The 21,554-nt window shown below is 38.4% G+C and overlaps 1 protein-coding gene across 1 annotated transcript in view; it reads left to right on the top strand.

Moving 5' to 3' along the window:
• Trhde (TRH-degrading enzyme) overlaps window positions 1-21,554 on the top strand; it is a 403,483-nt gene that overhangs the window by 171,447 nt on the left and 210,482 nt on the right. The window lies entirely within an intron of this gene.

The following is a 21,554-nucleotide window of genomic DNA, read 5'->3' as shown; positions in this document are numbered from 1 at the left end:
AATGCTTCAAGTATACTTAGGATAATATTTTACCTTGTAGTCCCTAATTGATCTGCCTCATTCTGTCCCTCTACAGGAGACTTATTAAGGTGCTTGATAACTATTATTCTCAATGAGCACAAAATGTGATTAAGGCCTTCTCTCAGTTTGAAGAGAACGATTCTAATTTTTCGAGACATCTTAATAGATTTTCTCACCGATGAGTGATTAAATACAAAGGGATATTTTTTTCTGCTCCATGTAGACCAAAGATCCTTGGGCAAGTCTCGCTGTCATGTGGACTTGAGATGTCTAGGAAATGTGTTACTGTCCTTTCTCTACCACTTAGTCACAGCTCAGCCTGAAGCAGTCTGGCACTCTTCTCTAATCATCCACTGAAACAACCTATCGAAGTTGCTAAATCCAGTGCTCCCAGTTTTGGTATTTGTCCAACTCGGTGTCTCTTTGCTGAAGTTGGTGTTATTGAGCTTTCTTGGAACTTTATTGTCTTTGATACTCCTCTCTCTGTGGCTTTGATTGATGCTTGCTGGATTGCATGCAACTGCTCATTTTTAGAGTGGAACCAAACAAAAGGCAGCTTCCTGACTTTGCCCATCAGGTAGTCTAGCTCCATCCATGGATCTCCATCTTGTTTCTACTCTCATACAATGAGCTGGTGTGAAAGTAACCGGGATGCGTCATTTGGTTTCACTCTTCTGATGTCATATTGTGACTCTAAAAATTCTGTCTACTATCTTATACTCATGAGCAACCCAAGAACTCTATCTGTCCCTGATTAGTTATAATTTCCACCTGAGATCCATCTTTCCAGCTCATAAAGTTTAAGTCAGGCTGCTAGTTTCCTGTACATTCTGTTACCATTCTATTACTCATAAGGTAAAGCCCAAGTCCTTTGCATATATATCCTCCACTTTGAGATGATTATTGCTTCAATGTAATTTTACCCTGTTGTTTCCTCCCAATTCTATACTACAGTTGGTGATATTTGTCTATAATAGTACAAGGTGTTATTACGGCACTGGACAGTTTGTTTATCACACATGCAGTGGTGTTTTGCTCTGCGCCATTCTCATGACCTTTGGCATCTAATTTTTGCTGTTGTTTATAGTCCCAGTTTACCTGTAGGAGCTTTACATAAGTGGGGTGACTCTTGAACATGCTTATTGGACAGCATGACTGAATCAGAAATTAGAAATGATTTTTTGAGCCTAGGTCTCACTCTGTAGCCTACATTAGCCTCAAACTCACTATAGTTCAGGCTGGCCTTGAATTAAAGGAAATCCAACTGTCTCAGTCCCTTATAAACACTAAGCAAAAGGTAGGGTGAAATTATAAGATTGAGGCACCATTTCGTTTCTATAAATTTTATTTTTGTATTTTGGCATCCTAAGCATATTTAACTTTCTCTGTACCTAAACTCTGTTGTATGATATTTTTATGGTCAAGAAGCATGGTTTTAGATTATCTATTTCTTCATTTTTATTTCCTTGGTACAAACATAGGAATGTTAAGGAAACAAATTGATAAAAAAATGATTTTTTTCTATTCTTTCTCCCTTTTTTTGAGCATATTGTATAAACATAGAGAATATATGGACTGAAACAATTTGTATTGTGCTAAGATCATATGTTTTTGCTGTGTGTATCCAAAATTACAATATAATATGTCTAAGTCTGGGAAAAAAGGTATTTTGCTTAGGTCTTGCCACATACGTGTCCTATAGTTCTGAGTTTATGGTTAACAAAGAAGATAAAGAAGGTGCCCATTTTAAATATGTGCTGCCGCTGTGGAAAGAGAATGGATAGTTCAGTAACAATGGCTTTCGTGGGTCTTGCTTTCATTATGATTCATGTATGATGTACCTATCAGCTTATTTCAAATATTCCATTGAAATGAGATAAGCTCTAAATGAAATGATCCATAAAATTCAGTAATTCATCATCCTATCATACTGGGAGTTTTGTCAAGTACAAAACCTGACAGATATTAGACAAGTATCTAACAATAAATTCACTGTTTATTTTTTTCTCTCCTTTCTTTTCATATAAAGAAAATGAAATGATGACACCAAATTTAAATATAAAATCAAAATATTCGACCTTGAATACTATAGTTGCTTGCAAACATAAGATAGAAATTATCCTATATGACTTACTTATGTTACTGGCTTATCCAATATTATTTAAAACAGATTGGTACTAGAAGCAAGGAAGAGATGTAAATACTGAACCAAGTTGAGCATCCTGCTGAACTTTGGTTTATTTTCCTCAGAACGAAGCCTTGCAATGATTCTAAAGGCATCATTAGAGGACAGGAAACATTTTTCACCATTCTTGTTGGACTTCCTGAATGGAAATCACAAGAAGTGGTAGTATTCAATAATTCAACAGGATTATAGCTAATGTGCATTTTGAAACTCTGTGCATCAGAGGGGAGAACCTGTTTCAGTAGCTCTGAAGGGAGCCAGTTTGATGCTAGAGAGCAAAGAATCTCCCATTGGAAAGTGTAGTAGGAAGGACTAGGAAGATCACCATTTTCCTGTTGTCAGTAGCTTTTCCCTGTGCCATCTCGTTCCTTTTATGAAACTTTGTTTGTTTTCTGTCCTCCAGCAGAGTAATAAGCACCTTTCATAACTCTCCTCTCCTCTTCTTTCACCGAGATATATAATTTGACTTCCCTGGCTCTTCTCTGGCTTCCTGGTTGCTTCCTGTGTAGTTTTCTACTCCTCTGTGACTTTTGTCAGACTTTTTCTTTATTATCCAAACAGTGTCTTTAATGTCTTTAACAAGCAATTATATGAGGTTTGAAGAAACCCTTCCTAGAGACCAAGAAATCATGGAATGTCACACTTTGAGCACTCTGTATAGCTCAATTAGAGTTTTGTTTTCAAATTGCTCCTTAGAAAATGCCAGGACTCAGTGCTATTGAATATGGATGAAGAAAGACCAAATAGGGTTGCCTTCATACATCTTCCCTAAGTGAAAATAATTCTGCATATACCATATATAACTGTACAATTTTTTCCATTCAGAAAGGTTTATAGCTAGAAATTTTACAATGCCTATAGGTATCTCTATCAGAAAACACAATAATGCCTTAACCTTTCTCATCTTGAGACTGCTTGCTGGCACATCTTAGGGTCCTGGGAGGCAAACATGTGCTATTTCAGCATCCTTTCTCTTGTACCTGAATATTAATTCTACCATGATCAGAGTTTCAAAACTTCCTTATCCAATATCTCTGCTGGTTTGTTGAGTTCATGTCAGGTAGGGAAGTGCTCTATGAAAAATAATTAACTGTTACCAAATATAGCATTCAACCTAGGCTGTTAAAGGAAGTATTCGGACAGGATTTCCAGTGACTTATTTCCGACTTTAACTCAATTAATGATTGATGTTTTGTAGATCAGAGGTCACTTGTGGGCAACTTGTAGGCCAAATACAACACAGAGATGCACAGATGTCTTTTATTTCCATATTCATTCTTTTGTCTTGAGCATTTTAGGAAGCCTTTTAGATTGACTGCCATTATCAATGATTAGTCTCTCTCTCTCTCTCTCTCTCTCTCTCTCTCTCTCTCTCTCTGTCTCTCTCTCTGTCTGTCTCTGTCTGTCTCTGTCTGTCTCTGTCTCTCTATCTCTCTGTCTCTCTCTCTGTCTCTCTCTCTGTCTCTCTCTGTGTCTGTGTCTCTGTCTCTCTCTCACACACTTTCTCTCTCATGAATATTAAATTGTTTACTAACATGGGGCTTGAATTATTACACAGACACTGTTAGATTGGAGGTAAAAGTTTTAGAATTTAAGCTCCCTAATTCCAACAGCCTCCTGTTCACAATGGGAGACAAATTCTAAGGACAAATGTGAATGTCTTGTTCTTCAGCTAGCTATTAATCATATATACACTGTGTTTTTTTCATACACAATCTTCATAAGATGACTATTAATTAATAAATTACTCACTGTAATTTATAAGAAAGGCATAAAATATCAATTGTGTTTTTTGATAGATACATCATTACGTAGTACAAAATTTCTAGCCTTGAGCTTTTCTGACAGGAAGAAAATCTCCTCGATTGATTCTACCATACAGGAGAGCCAAGAACCATGCTCTGTTAAGCGATCTTTTGGCATATTAGCTGAATGTTCAATAGTTTTCCTGTCAGAAAAATTTTACAACTAACTCACAACTTCAGTCCATTTCTTTTTGCAGTATCTGCTGTGAAGTGCAAAGCAGCCGATTCCCCGTCATATTCCTAGCGATCACTTGGCACTTTGATCAAATATGATGTTTCATAAATCATCTCTTCAGCAGTGTATTTGCTCTCCCGAAAGCCCATCTCCCTATCTTCTTGTGTGGCGTGTTGGACTCTGGTGCTTTGAGGACTAGAAATGCCTTTTGTTAACTGTTGACATAACCTATTAGAGTAAGTTGTACCTCACAGAATTCTAGAAGGGCATTGTTCACCATTGTAGCCATCAGAAGTTGGCATGTCATCATGATTCCTAGAATAAGAGGTAACTGCTTCTGAGTGATATAACAGAGTCATTTGAGCTCCTACTAGGGCTAAATTTAGTTTAATAAAACCCCTCTACATTTATAACAAAAGAAATTCTTCTCAATTGAAAAAAAGCACTAAGTATTCAGTTGTTTGGAAAATAAGCATTGTTTCTGTTTAGTATCAGAGTTGAGCAGTCAATCTACTTCACTTTAGTAAATGTAGCTAATATCTAAATAAGCTCATAAAATAGTGATCGAGTAAAACCTGTCTTAAGCCCAGATAATAATAACTAATTTGGTTGACTATTTTAAAATTAAAAAAAAAGTGCTCTGTACTGAATATAATTAAGAAATAGTGTTTCCTATCTCAAAAACATTTCTGAGTAAGCTAAATGCTATTATAGGTTAGCCCAGTGATTTGAAGCACAACATTACAGAAAGCAATTTGGAAAGGGGGAAAAAAACAGAAAGAAAAAAAAAAAGGAAAACAAAGTGAAATCTTGTTTGCATTAGGAGGTAATGGGAATTTCTTTTTTGTTCTCATATATATAGAAGAGGTAACAACACAACTTAAGCTAAATGCAAATAGAATGAATCCATTGCCTTTGGGCAGAAAGTGCAAGTGACTGCCTTGTAATGTCACTTTACCCCATGCTGTTATGCAGAGTAGAGCAGAGTAGAAATGAAACATTGCTGTATTGCAGTCAGGGCTGGGCCATATATATTTTCTTAATTTGAAAATGTCAATAGCGCATGCTTTGTGTCTGATCCAGCCTCCTGTTTTGCTCAAAGGTTTAAAAATACTAGTCCCTGTTTGTGCATGTTGCATATGCATATCTGAAGTATCTCCATTAACGCCCGGTAATCCACCTTATTAAGAACTCAGACCTTCAGCAGCTAGAAAAATTATGTTGAAAATGAAGATACAGTTAAAGTTTTGCATGACCTCATTGGCACCAAAATGAAGGAATTTAGAGGAAGTTCACTAAGACCCTCGGCTTTTCTATAAGGGGATTGGGCATCGTGAGAATTACCATCTAATCCACAATAAAACCCAAAGCACTCTTGGCTTTATGTCTCTGTACACACTAACAGAAATCCACATGACCTGAAATTTCAGCATTTCCCCCCAGAATCGCAGATACGCTGCACACCCACCCCCAATTTGGAAAGCTTTTTAGAGCGTATAGTCAGGAAGAGAAGGATAGACAGAGACAGCTGGGATCTGATTGGTGTCTAAGAGCTCTGATGCTAATCCATGCTATTTTTGACTTATTGTTTGGTGTTTTTATTAATTGAGTCCCTTTATTGTCAGCATAGAAATAGAACAGGATGTACTATAGAATAGAGATTACTAATGTGAACTCTAAATCTAGGCAGCCGAGGTGTTAACTATTTGAGAGGATTTAAAGGCACACATGGTATTTAGAGAAAGAACCATGTTATTACTTTCCCACTATTAGCAAAAATAGACCTTTTGACGATAACAATATGAAATAATTTGTTCTTGGTGTAACACAAAGCTCGTTTCCTCTTCTCCTCCTCCAGCTTCCTCTCTCTCCCTCTCTTTACCCTTTGTGGTCTCTGGGACACACGATCATTCCGGTTGATGGAGCAACCCCATTCATTTCCCATTCATTTGGCTAAGAAGCATGGTGTGTGTTTCTTTGCTGGAGACTGTTGTCTTCAGCATCTAATTAAGTGGCAGTTACTCTCACTTTTCCAGCATCTCCTATATTTCACTTCTAATTCTTTTGTCTCCTACCTGGATGCTTGTGATTGTCATTCAGCTTCGCGTCTTCCTCCATCTGAGCCACTGATTTTTTTCTTTCATCCTTGCTCTCTTTCTCTGCCCTCACCTTGAATGGATGCATGTGTATGTGAGTGTGTGTGTGTGTGTGAGTATGTGTGTGTGTATGTCTCTGTGTGTATGTGTGTATACATGCATACATGTGGACTCAACAGGGACAGAAAGAGACAGAGATAGAGAGAACACACACAGAGAGAAAGATGGAGACAGAGAGAGACAGACACATAGAGATACAGAGAAAGAGATAAGGAGCATGGAGGCCTGAGACTGATATCTACGTCTCTCTCAGTTGTTCCTAACTTTTGATCTTTCTTAAGGCAGACTTTCACTGAACCAGGCTCTCATTGCTTGAGTTAGGCTGGCTGTTCTTTAAGCTTCAGGGATCCCTATGTCTACTTGTTTAATGCTGGGATTTCAGGCATTGATGATGCCACTATGACTGGCTTTTATGTGGGAGCTGGGAATCACACCTAGCCTTCATTCTCCCATGGTCAGCACTTGGCCCACCGAGTCATCTCTCCAACCCTCACAACAGTGATTTTTCAACCCTCACAGCACCTCAGACATATTTAGAGAAAAAGGAGGCCTAGCTCCAACTTTTAAATTAATCAAGACTCTCTGGGGAGTCAACACTAAGCAAATAAATTTTTGCTAACGGATACATTTCTTTAATTGCCAAATACAAATTGTTTACCATGTACTACAAGATGGTTTCAAGTATGACTACTCCTGTTAATGGATACATATAGCTGACAAGTATATTCATTACTTCAAATACATATAAGTAGTTGAGGACACCTAGCTACTATTATAACAATTCTTAAAACATTGTCGTATTTCTATTAATCTAATCACAGTGTAGTACAACAGCTCTCTTGAAGTCATTCTTCCCACTTAACTGAAAATTCACATCCTTTCATCTGTGTTTCCCCACCCCCACCCCTACCCTAACTCTTGGCAATGGTCACTTTCTTCTCTCCTTCTGTGAGATCAAATTTATTAGCTTTGCAAATTGTATCTTGGATATTTTATCAAACTCAAGAAGAGGAAGACCAAAGTGTGGATACTTCGTTCCTTCTTAGAATGGGAAACAAAATACCCATGGAAGGAGTTACAGAAACAAAGTTTGAGCTGAGAGGGAAGGAAGGACCATCCAGAGACTGCCCTACCCGGGGATCCATGCCATAAACAACCACCAAACCCAGACACTATTGCATATGCCAGCAAGATTTTGCTGACAGGACCCTGATATAGCTGTCACTTGTGAGGCTATGCCAGTGCTTGGCAAATACAGAAATGGATGCTCACAGTCATCTATTGGATGGAACACAGGACCCCCAATGAAGGAGCTAGATAAAGTACCCAAAGAACTAAAGGGGTCTGCAACCCTATAGGGGGAACAACAATATGAACTAACCAGTACGGACCCCTCCCCCCCCAACCAGAGCTGGGTCTCTGGTTGCATATGTAGCAGATGATGGCCTAGTTAGCCATCAATGAGAGGAGAGGACCTTGGTCTTGCGAAGATTATATGCCCCAGTACAGAGGAATGCCAGGGTCAGGAAGTGGGAGTGGGTGGGTTGGGGAGCAGGGCAGGGGGAGGTATAGGGGGACTTTCAGGATAGCATTTGAAATGTAAATGAAAAAAATATCTAATAAAAAAATTTATTAGCGCCGAGCGGTGGTGGCACACACCTTTAATCCCATCACTTGAGAGGCAGAGGCAGGCAGATTTCTGACTTCGAGGCCAGCCTGGTCTACAAAGTGAATTGATAGCCAGGGCTATAAAGAGAAACCCTGTCTCAAGAAAACAACAACAACAACAACAAAAAAAAAAAAAAAAAAAAAGAAAAATTAGCTTTTACCTACCAGTGATCTTGAATGATATTTGCAGTTCTGTACCTGTATATTTAACTTAACACAAGGTTTTCCAGATTGATATGTGTCATCAGTTTTACAGAAATATTTTAGAGATGAATAATATTCAGTGCATTTTCTTTATTCACTCATATGCTGAAGGATGCTTAGATTGTCTCTAGAACTTTCTCTGGTGCATCATGCTGTTAGGACTGTAGAAACCAGAAGTCCCTTTGGTCTACCGAGTTCCTGTCTTTTCTACTTATGCCTGAGATTACCATCGCTAGCTCACGTTGTCTGCCTGTTTCCCTCTTTTTTGACAGAAGCTTCATTCTGTATATTTTTCTCACAACATCCAATTCATCAGGTACCCAAGAATAATGTTAAAATGCTTTCCCCTCTTTCTCTGTCTTCTCCATTGCTTTTAAATTGTTGTGTGTGTGTGTGTGTTTTAACAGTGTCCATCCTAACAGATCAAAATGGAGAGCTCGTGGAGTTTTACCTTTCTTAATTGTCATCATGAATTTTTTTTTCAGATATTCATTGTTTGCTTTTGTACCTTTTTTATGAGAAATGTCTAATCACACCTTTTGCACATTTAAAAAATTAGATGAGGCTCCGTGCAGGCATTTTTGGGCCTACAGTAGTCCCATGGTTCAGGTTTTGCTCTCTCATTGCTTGAGTTTTGGGGGTCATGTCTAAAACATTGAAGCATTCATCACACAAATGAAAATTACCGAGCCTTGCCATTTTCCTCTAGTATAGCAGTCCTGGGTTTTAGGTTATGTTTTTACATTTTGGTTTCTGTGTGTATGAGAGGTAGTAGAGCTTAATTTCGTTGTGTTGCAAAGGGTGCCCAGGCTTCCCACACCACTGACAAGATTATTCTTTCTCTATTGTGTGTTCTTGACAACTGTGTCAAGATTTCAAAGGGCAATAAATGCATTTCTGTTGTTCTGATGGCATGTTGTTTTAACTGCTATAATATTGTAATAGATTTGCACATAAGTGGTGTGATTATTACATTGCTGCTGTCATTGACATCCTTAGTATTATTAATTATTAATTTGAAACAGAGCCTCTACATGGAACCCTGGCTGGCCTTGAAATCGGCGACATTTCCCTCCCAAAGACTGGGATTAAAGGCTAAAGAACCACATCGCCATGCCAGACCCTATTCATTTTAGTTATTTACTTTTCTATTTAAAACACTTCATTTACATTTTTCATATAATGTATTTTGAACACATTTTTCCCCTTCTCAAACTCCTCCATATCCTCCTCATCCAACTTCATGTTCTTTCTCTACAAAAAAAAAAATCAAAAATAAAAACAAAAAAACACAACAATTTAAAGCAAAAAAAAAAAAAAAACCAAAACAACCCAAACAAACAAACAAATCAGGAAAACAACAACAAATAAATTAAAACAGTCAAGCAAACTAAAATTAAATAAGTAAGACAAAAATACCTAAAAGAAAAAAACAAATCAGTGTACAAAATATAAAAGATGGGGTTCCCTTTGTCCTAGCCAGACAACTCCTGGCATCAAGCCTACCCTAGAATATGGCTGACATGCCCTATGACACAGTATCATAGAAACCATATATTCCCTCTCTTAATGGGGTTAGCAACTGCAAATACCTTCCCTGTTCACAATGGACTTTGTGTCCACTTCCCCTTCCCAGGACTGGGATTTGGTCTGGCTTGAACTTGTGAAGACTGTATGCCTGCTACCACAGTCTCTGTGAGTTTCAATGTGTGCCAGCCCTGTACTGACTGAATGGTGCTGTTACTGTAAACTCAGCCACCAACTCTGGCTGTTACAGTCTTTCTCCTCTCTTCTGTATAGATCCCTCGGCCTTGAAGAGAGAGATTTGGTAAAGATTTAGGGCTGAGTGGCCTTTGCTTACTGTCTAGTTGTGAATCTCTAGCTAAATTTCCGCCTACCCAAGAAAATCTTATCTGATGACAGCCCACATTGCTTTTAAATTTTTCTTTTATTTTGATAATTCTAATATGTGAACAGTGAAATATGACTTGATCTCTCCCCATTTTCCCTCCAAACTCCCTTCATACCACCCATGATGAGTATAGCCCATCCTCACGTATTGCCTGCCCCACATCCCTTTTTGATGACTCCGTCCAGTTAGTGATGTCCAGAAGAGCACAGACGAGCAGGGACAGCTGCTTAAGCGGTATAAACCCTCTACTGCCACATGATCAATAGTGAGTGAGTGATACTTTTCTCCCCACACAATTGTTTATTGCTGTGGATATCCAGGCCCCTTTGTAGTACATTGGGATTTTAGGGTTGTTTTTCTGGTTTTTGACAGGATTACTAGACTTTTGATAGGTGTCTCATCAAATCATCACATTTGGAAATTATGGACATTTCATCAATTTTAATTCTTCTAATTCATAAACATCTTCCCATTTATTTGATCCTATCATTTTTTCCCAATTTTATTTTCTTTTTAAATCACATTTAATCTCTTCTCTGTATATTTGTTTTAACTTTGTTAAAGTTTCCTTAAAAGATTTCAAGTTCCTCAGATAATTCATAAATCTTCATTTCTGAAGTGGTTTATTATTGGCCATGAGTTCTGTTTCTTTGGTAGTAATTGACTTCCTGATTATTCTTGAACCAATCTCTACACTGATATTACCATATTTGAAGTCAAACTTATAGTTTTGGCAAGCTGGGCTTTTGGGAGAAGGTTCTTCTACACACACATCTGTATGTACATGCATGGTTGAATATTTCACCATTAATAATTAAGCTCAAACTATTTTTCAACTAAAACTAAATCTATTTCATGTAGACAATGCCTTTCTAAAGATTTTAGGCTTCTGCCATGCATGGCTGATGAGGTTTGCTGCTGGACTCCTCTTATTGGTCAGCATGGTTCCTAGGTCAACACGTGTACAGACTTGGTACTTAAAACTATGGGGTCTTTCACTGGAGGTGGAATTAGCTGGAGTGGAATTCTTGAAGTGTTCAGAAGGGTAGGCCTAGATCTCACTCTATAGGGGTGCTCTGTAGTCAGGGTGCTCTGTAGTCAGGATGCACAGAAACTGGGCTGACTCTAGCCCCAAACTGCTAGTCTAGATTTGTCTTTTCCTTTCCCTTTATTTGAAGATGCCACCAGAGGCTGACATAGGTATAGAGTGTAAATCCAAAAGGTCATGTCTAGAGCTTCAGTCCTCAGGGGATGGCCTGGTGCTGGGCTGGGCCTTGATACTGAGTATACAGGACAGATATGAGGTCTGAATCCAGGAAGGCTACCCTGATAATGGAGACCACATGAAAGCTGGGGAAATGGGAGTCCCTGTTGATGGAATTTAAAGTCTCTTTTTGTTCTCTACAGCAAAAATATTTGTTTTCAATCTTATAAGAAAATGAAAATAGAGCTTAGTGAACGGAGGGGTAGAATCAGGTTGCCAATAATTGAATCCCATCTTGGCCACTAGAGATGGTTCACAGACTTGGTTCATCTGAGTATTTGCTTAATGTGTCTGTTCCATATTTTCATAGAAAACTCAAGACTGAACTAATAGAACTCTAAACCAGGGGCTGTTTAGTACTAGGGTGAGCTTTGACATTGAGAGTGCAAGATAGGCACAATACATCTAGAATACAATGCTGTATCATTAGTAAATTCCTTCCTCACATAAACTTTACCAAGTTGATTTTCTCACTAAAACTCGAAGGACTGTCAGCCATTCCATTTTCTTCTCCTGTGTGTATGTATGTGTGTGTGTGTGTGTGTGTGTGTGTGTGTGTGTGTGTGTGTGTATGTATCTGACTGTATGTATGTATTTATAAATGTATGGTAGTATTTTTCATTCTTAATATTAACCTCAATCTATCAACTGAAACTAAATCCATTTCATTAAGACATGGGCACATGCTCTAGTTCCTTGAAAGTGAACTAATGAGAAAATGAGTACAGTAGTCCCTCTATGGAGCTGTTGCTCTCGGTTCAAGGTCTCTGCTGTACACATTAAGGAAAAGGACTTGTATCAGCTTTTATGGTAGCTATTGGAAAAAATTCTATTTCTTTCTGTATGACATAAAAAGAAACATACACACACAAAGACACAGACACAAGGACACAGACACACACATGCACACACACACACAGACACACACATTCACACACACACACAGACACAGAAACATGCACACGCACACACTGGCACATAAAGCTCAAGTTAACTTTCCCATCTTCCCGAGCGGCACTGGTAACCCTAGGGGCCAGCACCCAGCATGAAGGCTCTGCACCAGGTCAGTGCTTCTCAGACTGGGATGTACACGTGATGTGAACTGCTTGAGGATCTTGTCAAAAAGCCGTCTCTGAAATTAGCAGGTGGAGTGCTGGTTCTGAGAGTCTGCCTTCCTAACAAATCACCAGGCAGTGCTGAAGTCTGGTGACTCCTCAACCACACCTGGAGGAAAGCAGACCGCTGTGACAATTTCCTCCCTAAATGCAAATCGTTCCTGGGCTGCTTCTACCTCCTGAGTAAAACTCCTACAGCTTCATGGTATCCTTCAATATTTATTTGTTCCCATCCTAATTTGCTTCCTGCTATTTTGCCTCATGCATCTCCTGCTTCAGAATACAGAGAACCCCTTCTGACCCTCTGAACCCTGTAGTATTTTTCTACCTCTGTCTCAAAGGGCAGACAAACCAGGCAAGCAGGCTGGAAGAGGATAGGAGTTATGTTCACTTAACAGAGGTCTGGACGTCAACACGATTTCAAATTTAGAACCTTAAGATTTTTGATACTTGCATGCTAGCATTGCACCCGAGAGTGCATTCTGCTACATTTTTTTCGTTAGATAATTAAAATAGAAGTAAAATTAAAAATATCTGGGTGATTTTGGACTTTTGGAAAATGTCATATCTTTACAATGTAACAATAACAATAATATGTTATATGATGCAAAACATCAGGATACTTGGTATTGTTTAGTAATTGATACTTTAAAATACTTTATTAATCAAGCCTAAAGATTTTGAAGCATAGAATTTTTTTAAAGGTAATTGTAGACATCATCAATTTTCCAGAAGCTGAGTATCTCATCTTTAATGAATAAATTTATAATTCTGGTAACAAATGAAAGTGTTAGGGTTAACAATCACAGTAAATATTAGAGCCTACCTAGGCATTAACTGATAAAAATGTTAAGACTATAAGAGATAAATAAGTCTCGTGCAAAATGCAAAGTAAGTTGATATGTTAAAATATTAAAAATAAAAATCAAAGGCATTTTATTTACATGGCAAATTTGAATACCATGTGTAATTATAAAATATTGTTTTTAATAAATAGGATCCTCTGGGACACAACCCAGCAGTATGGACTTTTTTTAACCTGCCCATATGCAGGGTGTTACATAAGACTTCATATAATAGAGATTGCTTCAAATGTAAATTTGGAATTATATGATCAAACTCAACTGTATTATATTCTACATAAATATATATTTATAAATTTATATTTTACATACTCCCCTAAATGGACAAAAATCTTCATATTCTAGATTTCAGTGTTTTAATATCCATAATATTATGTAGTATCTATTTATTTACACACTCAAATATGTAATATATCACATAAATTATATAAATGATATAATATACATAATGTAGCACATATTTATGATATATATGTATATGTGTGTGTGTACAGATATCGTCATATGTCATTTAATGATGGGATGCAATCTAAGACATGGGATTACTTTTCATACATTTCTATGGTGTGTGTGTGTGTGTGTGTGTGTGTGTGTGCGCGCACGCATACACATGTATAAAACACTACAGAGAGGTGAGGACAAGCACACCTGCTGTGTGTGTCAATCATTTTGTAACATTCACTGGCTAGGCTGGAAGGATGCGATTCCTTCGCTGGGAATGGACTATCCAAAGTGCTGCTGCTGAACATGAGCAGATGCCCTCCTCCCTTGGACATCTGCATTGTAGAGCAGTGCTTGTTAAATCAGGATTGATGGAGGTGATATTAAAAGAAAATAAAGAGGAGACTGATGCTTTCAAAAGCAGCCTGTCCTTTAATCTGGACAATGAAGGGCAGCGATTTCTCTGAGGAAATGGGGACTGTGCCAAGAACAGGGGCTATGAGTGTTTTATACTTTGTGGGATGGAGACTCCATCTGCAGGTCTCTTTCTCCCTTTCTCAAAATGCTGGATGTGAATGGAGGTTGGTATGTTGATCTTAACCAAAGGGCCCCAATCTTAACAACCCACAAGTGTTATGAGACAATTTCCCAAACCACCTGAGGCTTTTAAATCATTAACTCTTCAGTGCTTCATAGTATGTCTACATCAGAGTACTGGAGTTCATTTTAGTTGATATCTAAACATATTCCAGTTTATAAGTTCCAGCAAATAAGACTTGAAAAGTCTGTTAGAAAAAGCAACTGCACACAAGAGGAGCATCTTCACTTTCCTACTGGTAGACTCCCTGATGTAAGCACACTGTGATCTGCCACATGTCTTGTTGAGCCATAGAACCCTCATGCTCTACTAACCCTGGTGTTAGGAAAATTGTACCTAGAGCTTTTGCATCATGTCGGTTCTGTGATGATGGTACAAAAAGATCTCCCCTTCCTGGCAATTCCCCTTCATGGTACAAAATTTGTTTCTTCATAGAAAATATACTTGCAGAGTGTAAGTTAGTCCATTGGATACTGGAATATGGAGGGCAGAGGCATCAGTCCAATTTCTGACTCTGTATTATATCTTTCTGTATTTCATTTCTTTATCCAATGTGATTTTACTAGGGAATATTTGGAGCTGTACTAGTGGGTTTTGAAGCATGTCAGCATTGGTCAGAACCTCTTAAAAAACTCTCCTGTGGAGAAATTTGGAAAAGACAGTTTCTTCGTACTCTCAAGAAGATATTTATCACAAAGCATGAGGTTCCTCCAGTAATGACGGACTCTGTTCACATTTTGATCAATACCCCACAGCTGATACATAATTCAGTCTCAACAGGACATGGCATTCATTTTTCTTCAGGAGTTGGAATGACTTGGTGCAGTTTCAATTTTTAAACCTATAGCTCTGGATTACAAAAACACAAAGTCTTTTAATCTGATGTAGGGTAAAAAGTCAGTTGATAAGGCTCTATTTAAGCTCATTCCAGGCAAAATATCTTTATGTTAGTGTCAAAGTATTAAAGTAACACATTATTTAATATGCATTCTCTTCTTATAAGCATACTTAAAAAAAAACCCTATTCCCTCCCACTTTCAGAGATTTTGCTAGGAAACTTCAAAATTCACGTGTTTCATTCAGCATCTTCTCTCTCTCTCTCTCTCTCTCTCATATCTATCTATTTATCTATCTATCTATCTATCTATCTATCTATCTATCTATCTATCTATCTATCTACTTATTATCTATCTATCTATCTATCTACTTATTATCTATCTGTCTACTTATTATCTATCTATCTATCTATCTATCTATCTATCTATCTATCTATCTATCTACCTGTCTGTCTGTCTGCCTGCCTGCCTGCCTGCCTGCCTGCCTGTCTGTCTGTCTGTCAGCCAGTCTGTCAGTCAGTCTGTCTGTCTGTCTGTTTGTCTGCCTGCCTGCCTGCCTGCCAGTCAGTCTATCTATCTATCTATCTATCTATCTATCTATCTATCTATCTATCTATCTATCTATCTATCTATCATCTATCTTTCACCTATCTATCCGTCAGTCTATCTATCTATCTATCTATCTATCTATCTATCTATCTATCTATCTATCTATCTATCTATCTATGTAGCACTCCAAAGCCCTATATATGGCTAGATGCCAGTTAATATCATACACTTTGTATTGGCACAAAAAGTGATAATAGAAAAATCAACAAGTAACCACATGATGTCAGTGATTTTTTTTCCCTCGCCACTTCAAAAGTATTTGATTTTCTGTGAAGCTAATGTTATACCTCCCTAGACTAAGAACTCAACCTTGATTCCTTTGAATTATGCTCATTTTATTTTTGTCCAATACTGTGTGTTCTGTTAGTGTAGTTCATACTGAGAACTGGCCTTCAGGCACCGTGCATCCTTGTTTCCATTTTCCCATACTCGTATAAATAGTTGCTTTCAGAGTAATCACTTTGCACTTTATCTGAAGCACATGACAATTTGGAAGCACACATACAACTCTAAGCTTTAGGAATTAAGAATACTCATTTACAAAGGAAACTACTGTCATAATTTCTTTGGCTGGAAATATGAATATTCCAATTAAAGAGAATAGAAGAGCTATCCCACTCTCTCAAACCACTTTCAGTTTCCTTGAACATTACAGGAAGAGTCTCTGGACTTCCATTTTATAGGACAAGCCCACTCTGGCAAATGGTACCAACCAAGGAACTGGCTAACATTCCATAATGAGGGTAATAGTCCAACCTTTAACTTTGCTTTTGCTTTCTGAGGATTTACAATCAACCATGGTTCAAAAATCTTGTATGGAGAACTTCAGATATGAACAGCTCACATGTTTCAAGTGAAGCGCTATTCTGAGTAGTGGGATGGATGAATTTAGATATGAATAACAGGTTGTCTACTAAATCCAATTAGTATTTGTCACAAGTTCATGAGTCACGTAGTAGCTGATTAGAACTCTGCAGTTGTAGTGTGATGTAATGCTTACATAACTCTTACATAGTAGCTCATGTAACACAATACTAGGGTACAATGCCTCTTTCATGTTATATAAGTCTTGTTATCATTTCAAGATTCAATATACTGTCACCTCAACGTAATATCAGAAGAAGGATAATTGTAATATGAAATAATTTTTTGAAAGAGATAAGATTCATTTAACTTTATTATAATGTACCTTTATAATTGCTTTTCCAATCATTTTTCTTAACACCGTTTGATCCCTAATATATAAAATAACTATATCATATGTATGTACATGTAAGATAACCACAATGTGTATAGGGCTCAGCACTATGTGCAGTTTAATGCATCCACTGGGTATCTGGGAGTTTCTCTGTAGCTAAGGGGGACTGTTACACTACTTTCCCATCTAGGCGATGGTCCTTATAACACATGGTCAGATCAATGCTATATCTGTGTAAAGAATATTATCTAGTTTTAGAATTGTTTGAAAATGAATATGCATGCTTAGTCAGTGCTCTTTGCAAGCATGAACTGAAATTTAATGGGTTCAATATGTAATCTCTCAGATATTTATAGACTGTGTAAAGACTTCCCTCCTGTTAGCACGTATCACTATTCTTGGCTGATGTGATTACATGCTCTGTCAGCTTTCTTGTCCTCTCTTATGACACTTTCATGTCAATATCCTTTGTGGACCTGTCCCATTTACTATACCCCTGGGTCTTTACTCTCAGAACTCCTCAGTGTTTGACTTAGCTCCCTCTCTGTTTGCTTTTCTCAGAGTCCCTTGTTCCTCTGGTTGTTATAATGACTTGACTTTTCCCCCTCACCCACACCACTCTCCAGTGCATCAACCATTTATATTTAGCTCTAGTCCATTTAGAAGTTTTGAGAACAACTCAACTTCAGCAGGTCCAAAGACGTGTTTGTCCTAATTTGCTTTGGCCGTTCTGATCTGATCTCTTTTAGTTTGTTGACTGTACCGTGCTCTCGTTCTGTTTTCTTAGACATCTGTCTTAGGGTAAGCACACTCAAGTGTTGGGTGGATGTGTTTCATCATCCTTACATTAATATTGAGAATTTATTTGATTTAGCAGTGGCAATGATGATGATGGTAACAGTGCTGGTAAAGACTTAGATTCCTATTGATCCTAAACACCTTATCCCACCCTCAGTAGCTTATTTTATTATAATATATAGGTTGAAAGCCTGACTCTGTGATTATTTGAGCTTTTAGGGGATAATCTCAACACTTTAGAGACTATCTGTATCTCTTGACTTGTGGGTTTCTTCTTCCTTCTAAGGAAGCAGAATCTTGTAGGATTTTTCTCATGCTATGTCACGCTGACACTCCCTCTTTTTTCCCTCCTGTTTTTGATTATCAAAACCCTAGTCATTGTTCAGTAGAGTTGGATACATTCCTCCCATATGAAAGTCAATTGATTAGCAGCTTCATTCTTATTTGCAGTCTGTATTTATTTATTTGTAAAAAGTGATCTGAAAACACTGGGTTGCCTCCATTTGTGATTTCTTTATTGTTTCTATTTCATTTTTAGGTCTCAGAATGTTTTGTTCAATTTCTTCACCTGCTTAATTATAATTTCCTGGATTTCTTTTAAGGGATTTATTTGTTTCCTCGTCCCAGCACACATGTAGCAGAGGACTGCCTTGTTTGGCTTGAGTTGGGAGAGGGTGCCTCTAATCCTGTAGAGACTTGAAGCCCCAGGGAAGGAGGATGCCTGTGGGGCAGAAGGAGCACCTCTCCAAGGCAAACGGGAGGAGAAATAGGATGAAGCACTGTCGGAGAAGAGACTGGGAGGGAGGCGACATCTAGAATGTAAATAAATAAAATAATTTAAAAATGACTTTTGAAAAGAAAGAAAGAGATAAAATAAATAAAGAAAAAAGTTGTGAGAGTGAAGCTGTCAGCATCCTTGAGAAGGGTCACAATTTTCTCTACCATTATTAGCTGATAGTTATTCATAACCATCACTTATGGGGAATAATACACACATTAATACACATAGGAATAATATATACATTCTGAGATTTTATCATTCTACTTTTAATTTTAGCATGACATCCTGACTTTTTTTTTTCTTACATGACAGCAGAAGGCATGAAACTTGCAGACTTGAAACAAAACACTTTTGTTATTCTTCCTGGAATAGTCATCAGAACATTGAGCTCTGTGTGTGTGTGTATGTGTGTGTGTGTGTGTCTAAGTGTCAGTTCTTTGAGCCTCAGCTCCCTAGAGTGACATAAAGAGGGCCAAGTAAGACCTGTTTATACAGTAGGTTATATCATAGGTGAGTGGCTCAGAGCCCAGAGAGTTGTTCATTTACTACAGTGGTGTACATACCTGTCCTTTGCTCTGGATGGGATTTACATCCAAGGCTATGTGAGCATCGTTATTAAAAGAATGTGGGACAATGTCATCATGTGCATGTGTGTGCGCAAAATATGAACATGTGTGAGGGAACTTTGAAAATTGTGCTCCAACAACTGTCCTCAAAGGGATCCTATGAAATTAGTGCAAGGATGTGCTACAGTATTTTTCAGATAAGGAAAATAAAGGGAGAAAAGATGAGTAATAGGCTCAATTAAGTAGCAGAACTGAGTTTATATTCACAGTTTCTTCCCCGTGCTACACATTTGTTATGTCCACCAGTAATCATCATATCTCACATACCATAGTGCAATTGTCTTCATACATACTCATTAGGATATGTTATTTCTTTTCTTTTCCTCTTTTTAATTCTTTAATCTTTTTTTTTACAGTCCAGTTGTTATCCCCCTCTCAGTCTGCCCTCTGACTGTTCCTCATCTAATACCCTCCCATCTCCAAGAGGATATCCCCTGACCTCTACCTCACCAGACCTTCCCACCCCCTGGGACCTCAAGTCTCTGGAGGGTTAGATGCTTTTTCTCTCACTGGTACCGAACCAGGGTGTTCTCTGCTGTATATGTGTCTAGGCCCTCATATCAGCTGGTGTATGCTATCTGGTTGATGGCTCAGTGTCTAGGAGATCTTGGTGGGGGGAGGAAGGAGGTCCAGTGACAGGCCCAAGTTGGGATCCAGCTCAAAGGGAGTCTCCAAGGCCTGACATTACTGATGCTATGATGTTCTAACAGACATGAGCCTAGTATGGCTGCCCTCTGAGAGGCCCAATAAGCAGCCAAAAGAGTCAGATGTAGACATGTTATTTCTTTACATAATTGTATAAGCCATTTGTTTTTAGGATTTGTGAGATTTTAAAAGCACTATGTCTTTTAAAAATTAAATTTATTTATTTATTCCATTTATCACCCAATATTAGCCCTTCCTTTCCATCCAGTATCCCCTCATGAATTCTCCCTCTTTCCCCATTTCCCTTCTCTTTTGAGAAGAGGAAGCCCCCCTTTGGGTGTCAACTCTCTGACCCCCTGACACACATTAAGTCAATGAGAAACTAGGCAATTCTCTCCCATCGATGCCAGACAAAGCTGTCTGTTTGGGGACACAGGATCTACAGGCAGGCAGGGAGGGAGGCAAGCAGACAACAGATTCAGGGATAGGCCCTGCTCTAGTTGTTTGAGGGACCTGCATGAAGACCAAGTTGCTTATTTGAGGGGTAGGCTAGGTATTCTCTCTTTGGTTGATGATTCAGTCTCTGGGAGGCCCCAAGGGCCCAGGTTAATTGACTCCATTGGTCTTCCTGTGGAATCCCTGTAGTCTTTGGGGCCTTCAATCTTTCTTCCAACTATTCCATAAGACTCTTGAGCTCCATCTAATGTTTGGCTGCTGTGTTGAGCCTCTCAGAGGACAGTTGTTCTAGGTTCCTATCTGCAAGCATAACAGAGTATCATTAATAGTGTCAGGGATTGGTTCTTGTTCATGGAATGGGTCTCAATTTGATGCAGTCATTGGTTGGCCTTCCCCTTAATCTCTGCTCTTTCTTTGTCCCTGCACATCTTGTAAGCAGGACACACTTTGGGCTGAAAGCTTTGTGGGTTGGTTTCTGTCCTTATTCTTTCACTTCTGGGAGTACCGACTGGCTATAGGAAGTGGCAACTACAGAAACCATATTACTCACTGCTAGGAATCTCAGCTAGGTTGCCCCTTAGGTCCTCTGACATATTCTAGAGATTGCCTCCCCTTCCCACCAGTCAATTTTCCTTCTCTCTCCCCTCTTTTCCCTACATATGGCCTCCTCCTGTTTCTACCCTGTTCCCCACCCCCTCATCCCCTCTTCCACCCAGTTCCTTCCTTCCAATAATCTCCAATATCTACTTTGTTCCCCTTCTGAGAAAGATTCAGACATCCTCCCTTGTGCCTTCCCTGGTATTTGGCTTCTTTGGATCCATTGATTATAGCATGGTTATCCTGTACTTTATAGTGAATATTTAGTTATAAACAAGTACATACTACACATGTTCCTTTAGGTCTGGTTTACCTCATTCAGGATGATATTTTTCTAGTTTCATCCATTTTCCTTTCAATTTCTTATGTCTTTGTTTTTGATGGTGGAGTAGGATTCCATTGTGTAGATCTACCACACTTTCTGTACCCATTCTTAAACTGAGAGGCATCTAGGTTGTTTATAGTTTCTGTCTATTACAAATAAAGCTGCTATGAACTGAGCAACTGTCCTTGTCAGATGGTAGAGCAGTTTTTGTGTATATGCCCAGGAGTGGTATAGCTGGGCCTTGAAGTAGAACTATTCCCAATCTACCTAGAAGCT

The sequence above is a fragment of the Mus musculus genome, chromosome 10, assembly GCF_000001635.26.
Source record: "Mus musculus strain C57BL/6J chromosome 10, GRCm38.p6 C57BL/6J".
Taxonomy (NCBI): Eukaryota; Metazoa; Chordata; class Mammalia; order Rodentia; family Muridae; genus Mus; species Mus musculus.
Note: the sequence above shows the minus strand (reverse complement) of the source record. Positions and strands in the feature narration are given on the sequence as shown.